The 8,363-nt window shown below is 41.3% G+C and overlaps 1 protein-coding gene across 1 annotated transcript in view; it reads left to right on the top strand.

The window, feature by feature from the left end:
• The window catches only part of LOC127648178 (histone H3), a 1,095,985-nt gene that overhangs the window by 859,165 nt on the left and 228,457 nt on the right, over nucleotides 1-8,363 (top strand). The gene's annotated exons all lie outside the window — the stretch shown is intronic.

Here is an 8,363-nt window from a genome sequence, read left to right as displayed (position 1 = left end):
AAACAAAATGGACTTGATTCGATAGGTCTGGTCTAAAAAAAAAAAAAAAAAAAGCAACACACAAAATTTACCCCCATAGGAAATTAATGGGAAACACTACACACACACACACACACACACACACACACACAGGTTTGTCGATATTAGTGATATCTCATTGAATTCCACTCACACACACACACACACACACACACACACACACACACACACACACACACACACACACACACACACACACACACATAAACACATACACTCTCTCACACACAAAAAGATAAAGATCCCCCATTTAGCCTTAACAGACTGTAGGGGCAAGTGCTGTTAGCGAGCACCTATGAAGGCCACAACGGTACACGAGGGGGTGGGTGGCCACCTTTGTCTCCCCAAACCATCTCACACACACACACACACACACACACACACACACACACACACACACACACACACACACACTCACACACTCTCTCTCACACACACACACTCTCAGACACACACTCACTCACACATACACTCACTCACACACACACACTCTCAGACACACACTCACTCACACACACACACACACACACTCATACACTCTCACACGCACACTCACACACATACACACACACTCTCAGACACGCACACACACACTCTCAGACACACACACACACACTCACAGACACACACACACTCACAGACACACACACACTCACTCTCACACACACACTCACTCTCACACACACACACACACTCTCACACACACACACACACACTCTCTCACACACACACACTCTCACACACACTCACTCTCACACACACTCAGACACACACACACTCTCAGACACGCACACACAGACACACTTCAGACACACACAAACACACAGGTTTGTTTGACTATATTAGTGATCTCTCATTGACTTGATTTCATATCAGGCAGATATTTTCTATTTCCAAACTTTACCCCTTAACTTAAGTGGTTAAACAAGTGGTTTAGAAAAAAATGGTACAATACATCAAATAATATATGTTTTATAATTTCTAAATATATATCCAATGTATAACTTGTCATAACATCTAGAAATGAAGTTGCTATTGCTTGTAATTATAATTTTGTATTCCAGCAGATGTCACCAGAGACTCCAAATGTTTGACAAATTGTGATCTTTAGACACTTTCAATTGACTAAAATGAAGTGAAGATAATATCAAATGTGCTTGTTTTATGTGAAAATGAATGGCTTTATTTTGTCATTTGAGCTAAATAAAGTCTAAACACCATAAAATCCACCCCAAAATTCAAAACTATATGTTATTACACATCTAAAAAATATTACACATGTATGTTCGAGTCATCTTTGACTTGCAAATGAACACCGCACGAGGTTAAAACAAAAGCGGGAGGTCGCTACTTTCATAGTGACGTTAACATCAATAAGATTGAAATAAGAATAAAGTTAATTATTAAAACTTTGGCCATGTTGTCCAGTGGCTGGACACTCCCTACTGGGACTAACAGAAATTGAAGTGCTTAGATCTCTGAAAAAAGGACACATCCTTATCTTTCTATAAAGGTACAATGTCCAAAAGTGCCCCACTTTGCCCATATTCCGATCTTTTGGCAAACTCATTCATCTCAATGGTAGATGCTCAGCTATCGCAAAAGTATGGATGTAGCAACTTTGGAACATCTGTCATGTGACTCGCTTGATATTCATAACAATTTATCACTCATAAAGGCAGCAGGTGAGGAAAATATAAGTCCATTTCAAGCTTTTAAGAGCCTTCCAAAAATATCAGGTCACGATATATTTGTGGTTTATATGTTGCTTGGAAAAAAAAATCTAACACACGGGTACTGTTGAACGGCCATCAATGGAGAAACATGCTGTTTGTCATTTTAGTGCAGTTCTGATGCTTAGCGGCCATTTCCTGACCTCCTGGTAACTGCTAGGACACAACAAATCTGTTTTGACTAGTCAAAATGCAGGAGTAAAACGTATGACCAATACCAGTTTGCTTCCGCCATGATTGTTTAATCATTCTACTACACTTGCGGTTAGGAGTTAATAATGTATTCATTCCTGTTTACCACTAAAAATACAACTCGCTTTTGATGCCACCCTGTGGACATTTCACCTGGATACTGGTCAGCAACAGTTCCAGCTTCAGCCACTGGGGCAGTGGTTTACATTTCGGTCAACATAGACTGATTTGAGCGGCGGAAATTTCGACCTCCGGTCGCCAAATTCAGAGTGAGATCAGTTTGCGTGTGACATGATAGACAACTAAGGCCAAGTCCACACACGCTAATATATTTTCATTTAAAACGCATTCGTTTCGCCTCATTAATGCCCCTCATCTACACAATTACCGCATAGTTTGGAAAACTATTACGTTAGGTAACTGAAAACAAACGAAAACTGATAATTGTGGATAAGTGACAGAAATTAACTTTTTAGATGTTTCAAACACAGCATTCCACATAAACTCTGTTTTCACCCCTTTGGTCATGATTATATCCCCATATGCTTTAAATATGAAGTCTTTCTCTCTGGCTATTCACTCTAGTGTGCCTTACATTCTCTGGTTTCTCTCAGTCTCTTCTCTCAGCGCGTTCTGTACCTCAATCATTGTGTTCCCTCTCAGAGTTATTAATAGAAGCCCTGTTCTCCTCCTCTCTCTCTCTCTCTTTATTTTCTCTGTGTCTCTCCACCCCTATGTTACAGCACTTTACGCTGCTGCTGCAAGCGCACACACATTCTTTTCCCCTCACATCCTGTGTGACGTATTCCTTATGTGCACACTTACACACACAACCCATTATATCACCTCATTTCTCCCCTCGATCTTTCTTTCTCGTTTTCACTTACACCCACTATCTGCTCAGAAAAGAACACAGTCAAGATCTGTCATGACATCACGTTGAGTCACACAGCTGCTCCAAACTGTACAGAAATCCTGCCGGTAAAGATCATGGATAAAGATGATGTTATTGTCAATATAACACTTTCTTATTGCTTCTATAAAATGGTTACAATAAAAATTAAGGACACACATTTTTATCATTTTGTTATGACATTTTATTAAGTGCCATCCTTCCATACTAGAATTTTTCCAGCAGCTGAAAAGCAATTAGTCACATGGTATTTTCAACTCTAGGGATTGGCACAAAAACACCTGGATGTGGAACTGCATAACAATGAGCAAAGCAACTGCTAAGATGAACGGGAGTGCAAATGGATTCCCAAATATGCGGCACTTGTGACACAAAGCGTATTGCAATGGCCAGTCATATCCATCTAGTAGTGCATGTTTACATTACCAACAATTTAAAAAACAGCTCAGATGTAATGCAAGAACACTTACCGTGTGAACGACCCCTACACTTTTCTTCTTCTCTCTTCGCTTGAAAGGGGGTCGAAATAGTTGAGCAATGGTGTACTATTTGTGAAAATTAGGACACTAGCCAATGACTACATGCTTCATTCTATGAATAATCCACATAATAACAGTAACACAAGTTGTTTTAACCTCTCAATGATGATTGAAACTAAGAATTATGTAGTAAATATTGTGTAATTTGTTGTGTTTATATTCTGCATTTACGGCGCTATTGCTAATGTTTCTGAAGACTGTATGGTTTGGTGTTATGGTGCATTTGATTTCAGTCTGATAGCTGTAAGGCTCATCTAGAGGGGTCTCACGACTCCTTTTATTGCATCATTGATTTGATGAATGTTTTTATTATTATTCCCCTCCCCCCTTTTTTTTAAAATTCCAAACACTACTACAGAATTACACTAAAGCTGCAGACACTTCCGCTCTGCCAGTATTTCCTGAAGCTAATCTCATCATGTTTTGAAATGTCTTTGACTTGCACTTAAAGCTAATCCTTTAAAAGGGTTTGTTCATCATTGCTTTGTGTCAGGAATAGAAGAAATGTTGCGTTTCGCTGAAAATCTTATTGTCATAGCTAGCAATTCTCATTTGTCCGAACGCTTAGCATCTGCAGTCAACTTTCATTTGACTGTGCACACATACACAGGTGGTTGGCGCATACGCTATAAGAATGCTATGAGATACTGGACTATTTCTTTACAGAAGTTTAGACCCATAAAGATGCCTTTATATTCCTTCAGACTCGATTTACACAAATTCTGGTATCTCCTGACCTTTTCACATACGTGTTCTTGACATGCACTCACCAACGGTGAGTTTCGCCACCTTGTGGTCCCACTAATTAGTGCAAAGAAATCAGGCCGCATGCATTCAGTGCTTGAGCACTCGGATGATAACTACATTTGCTCTTTTAAAAGGGGGCGATGTGTGTATGTATGTATTTTACACACTTAAAGTCTCAAACTCTGTTCTTTATAAAATGGCAAATGATGAAATAACATGAAGATAGGTCATGATTTTGTAACTCGTATTTTCATGTTGGTTAAAACTAGGGCTGTTGGTTTACTTTTAACAAGTTCACTTAGTGTGATTAATTGTATAGAAAATAACACATTTAAAACATTAACACAATTTATCATGCCACCTGATGTATTCATTAATCTGTTTTTACAAGCCATGTCAATAGGTGGCAGTGCGCATCAACAAAACTCACAAGCCGTGCAAGCTGTTCCCTAGCGTTGCCAGCGGATTTCTTCTGTGCCAGTGGACATGCAGCCTAACCGTAGATTTCCACTGCCGCAGAAATACTCCGCAGAACACCACTCACCATGGCTACTGCTTTGGGGCTAGTGATGGGAAGATCAGATCTCGTTCAGCAAAAGTAACAAATCTTTTTTCAAGTCATTTCATTCATTAGTCACGTGACAGCCACATAGGAAACAGAATTGATTAGTTCACCTCCCGACTTGTTCTTCTGATCAGAGTCTTTAGTTAATTTGTCATTGATGACAAACAATGTTATTTTTTCTCTTAAAAGCTCACAGTTTGTTTATATCATGATAAATACATGTAGTGTGACAATAAAATCATACGAATTGTTGTGATGTATGATTTTCATGCATTTAATGCAGGAAGTGTTTACAAGATATTTTCTGCCAAGTGTAAAATTAAAGTAAAATAGTCTTAGATGAATATCAGTAAATTCAAAGGGACATTATTTAAGCCATACTTGATTGGGTCTACAGTTCACAATAAGGACATACATAATAAAACAAGAGGAAGCATCATGAGGAGAAAATAAAGTACAGTTTATTCAAAATCAATTCAGTAGTTGTAATGACACAACACAGGAGCTTAAATGAATCCAGATGTGGGATTTTATTCCACTGAACACAGGAAAAGCAGGTAAGCAATGTGAGGTGAGTATTCAGGTAAGGTACAAAATCTTTGAACACAGTTTTTTTGTCATACAGTGAACTAAGGCAGAAGGCACAGATCCATAATCCACTGATTGTTGACAATCAGGTAAGTAATAAACAGAAAAGCAGTATTCCACTGCGGCAGAGCGAAAAGGAAATCCAAGGTACCTAAAACAAGTCCAGGCACTGACTGAGTGTGAGTGTGTACAGGTCCAAACGAGATGATAATGAGCTGCAGGTGTGCGTGAATAACACTCAGGTGAGAGCGGGTGACTGATGGTGAGGGAGAGCCCAGTGTGCTCGTGACAGAACACCCCCCCCCTGTTAAAGGGCGACTCCTGGCAACCTGGGGGCAACTCCTGGAGGAGGGCAGGAGAACACAGATGACAGGAGAGGATCAGGAGGAATTGCCAGACAATCCGGTGGCCAGGGAGGAGTCTGTGTATGATCGGGAGACCAGGGGAGGTGGCCACAGAATGGGGATGGGAGGCCTGGGAGGCAGCCACAGAGCAGGGACGGGGTCAGGCTGTTTGGGCGCAGGAAGTGGAACTACAGAGGTGAGGGCGGAGCCGTGGAGCGTGGAGTCGTGAGAGGCTCAAGGGGTGAAGCTAGGAAGGCGGAGTCTGTGAAAGCTTGAGGGACGAGGCCGTCGGAGGCCCGGGCTAGGAGCCGTTAATGACTGGTGAACGACCTCCATGGCAATGAGCACTGGCAGAGAAAGAGAAACAAACTCCGTGGTCATGAACATGGACAGAGACTGGGAAGTAGGAGCCCTTATTCTCCACCTCTTCTTCTGGACCACTGGGAGCATTGTTACAGGAATGGTCAAGGCTAGTGGCACTGGGACGGTCGAGGCTAATGCACTGGCTCTGGGACAGTAACCATGGCAGGCATGGGCACTGGCTTGTTAACCATGGCAGGCATGGGCACTGGCTCATTAACTGCAGCAGGCATGGGCACTGAGAATTGGTGAGGAAGGGTCTTCATTGCCCTATATACCAACATCAGTGGGGGATCATTCAACTTAGAAGTGAGAGCAGTAATTAACGGGATAATCTCTTTGGTCCCCGAAGCAGGCGGTGGTGGTTGTACAGGATTCTGGACAAAGCCCACAGTGTACGAGGGAAATGTATGGAGAGGAGTTACCTTGGAGACAGGGGCCATGAAAGGCTTGAAGACAGGAGCTGTGAAAGACTTGGAGACAGGAGCCGTGAAACTTACGGACATGATCCTTAACTGGATGATCCCCTTGCTCCAGTAGGAGAATCCTGATAGCTGCTAGATCCATTCTTGTCGATCAGTTCGTGTTGCATGGATGAGGTGAGAGAGCCGGATCAAAGGGCAACCAGTGCGGAAGGTGTGGCTTTCTTTAAAAGGTCGGGAGTTCGGAGGACAACTGCTCTTAGTTGATACATAAACTCTGAGAACGGTTTATTATTCGTAATGGTGATAACTCCAGCTGGGTTCTTTTCCTTTTTGGCCTGGCCTTTCTGTTATGACACACCAACATATGAGCTGAGATGAACCCAGATGTGGGAGTTTATTGCACTGAACACGGTTATTTGGGTAAGGTAAAACATTTTTGAACACAGTCTTTGGTCATAAAGTGAACTAAGGCAGAAGGCACAGATCCAGAAATGGTTTATTCCAAACCAACATGTGCCCAAACAGGTAACTTAAACTTCAGACAGGGTCAAAGTTGAGTCACTTTCATAAACTGAGGAGCAGGTTTGTATATCAAGACATAAAGTACATTCAGAGTTCTTAAAGTCATGTTTCCAGCACATTCAGAGAGGTTAGTTGTATAACAGGCACGTTTCCGGGAGGTGAACTAATCATTTCTGTTTCCTGTACAGATCCTATGTGGCTGTACCATGTCAAATGAGCGAAACATGAGCATGGATTATGCGCAAGAATGGCCACGACAAAATGAACAAATCACTCTCTGAGACTAGTCATTTTTTTGAGTCATATTAAAGATTCTTTCAAAATAAAAGAATCGTTCATGAACATCCCATCACTTTCTGGGGCGTGTTTGTAATATGCAAAGGGCGTTTTGTCTCTCATTGTTTTCAGTATATGAGCAATAATATCATATATGCACGATTACACTTGGAAAGATGCCAGCTTATTTTTTGAATGTCCACAATGCACTAACATTGTTGATTTATTACACTTTTGCTTACCCAGACAAAATTTTGCCACAATGAATACGTTCAATCATCATTTGAAGATCGTTTGACGTCAGAAATGTACATGATGATGTGATTAAGGCACTGAATCCAGCAGAAACTCATTATCGCATAAAAGGCATATTTTAAGTGCTTATGATAAACTTCCCTACTGTCAGCTCACAGTAATTGGCTGGCAACTGGCGTTTTCTTTCCTCATTTGCATAAAGCAAAGGAACTTGAACTTTTCTAACACCCTCTACTACCCTTAACGCTTTCTCCGCACCGCAGTGAATCCCACAATGCACCTCATGAGTGTGGCACTCGACTTTCATAGGAATTTATTGAAAACGCTCGCTCACCTTCGCTCAAAACGTGCCAGTGGAAACGTACAGTGAGGAAGCACAACAGAATACAGGAATCTTGAGATGCAGTTCTTAAAGGTTCCACCACTTTTGACTTGACATCCTAAAAATGCATTTATGAATTTGAATATGACATTTAACATGCTTGTTCCACTTCAACTTTTACAGTATGAGAAGATTCAGTGATTTTCACATCAAAGTCCTCTGATTGGCTGATTATAAAATGTGTCCGTGGTCCTCAGTCACATTTAGTTTGCTTTTTACACAGTCTAGTGCTGTCACAGGGTCAGTGTCCAGGTAATTGTAACCTAATTGTAATTACTCTATTTACCCCTTGTTTGCTGGGTGTTATACATCAGTTTCCATAATGTTACCCAGTCATCCTCTTTGTCTTCCCGTGTATTACTTTTGGAGTAATGATAGAGCCTTGCGGCGAGTACACTCTAGAGACACCAGTTAATGAAGCTGAAGTCTATCCTCATCAGCCGTAAAGCCAAACACTCCACACACAAGGGACAGAGAGACGGA

The sequence above is a fragment of the Xyrauchen texanus genome, chromosome 1 (genome assembly GCF_025860055.1).
Source record: "Xyrauchen texanus isolate HMW12.3.18 chromosome 1, RBS_HiC_50CHRs, whole genome shotgun sequence".
NCBI classification, from domain to species: domain Eukaryota; kingdom Metazoa; phylum Chordata; class Actinopteri; order Cypriniformes; family Catostomidae; genus Xyrauchen; species Xyrauchen texanus.
The sequence above is the reverse complement of the archived record's forward strand: the minus strand, read 5'-3'. Positions and strand labels throughout refer to the sequence as shown.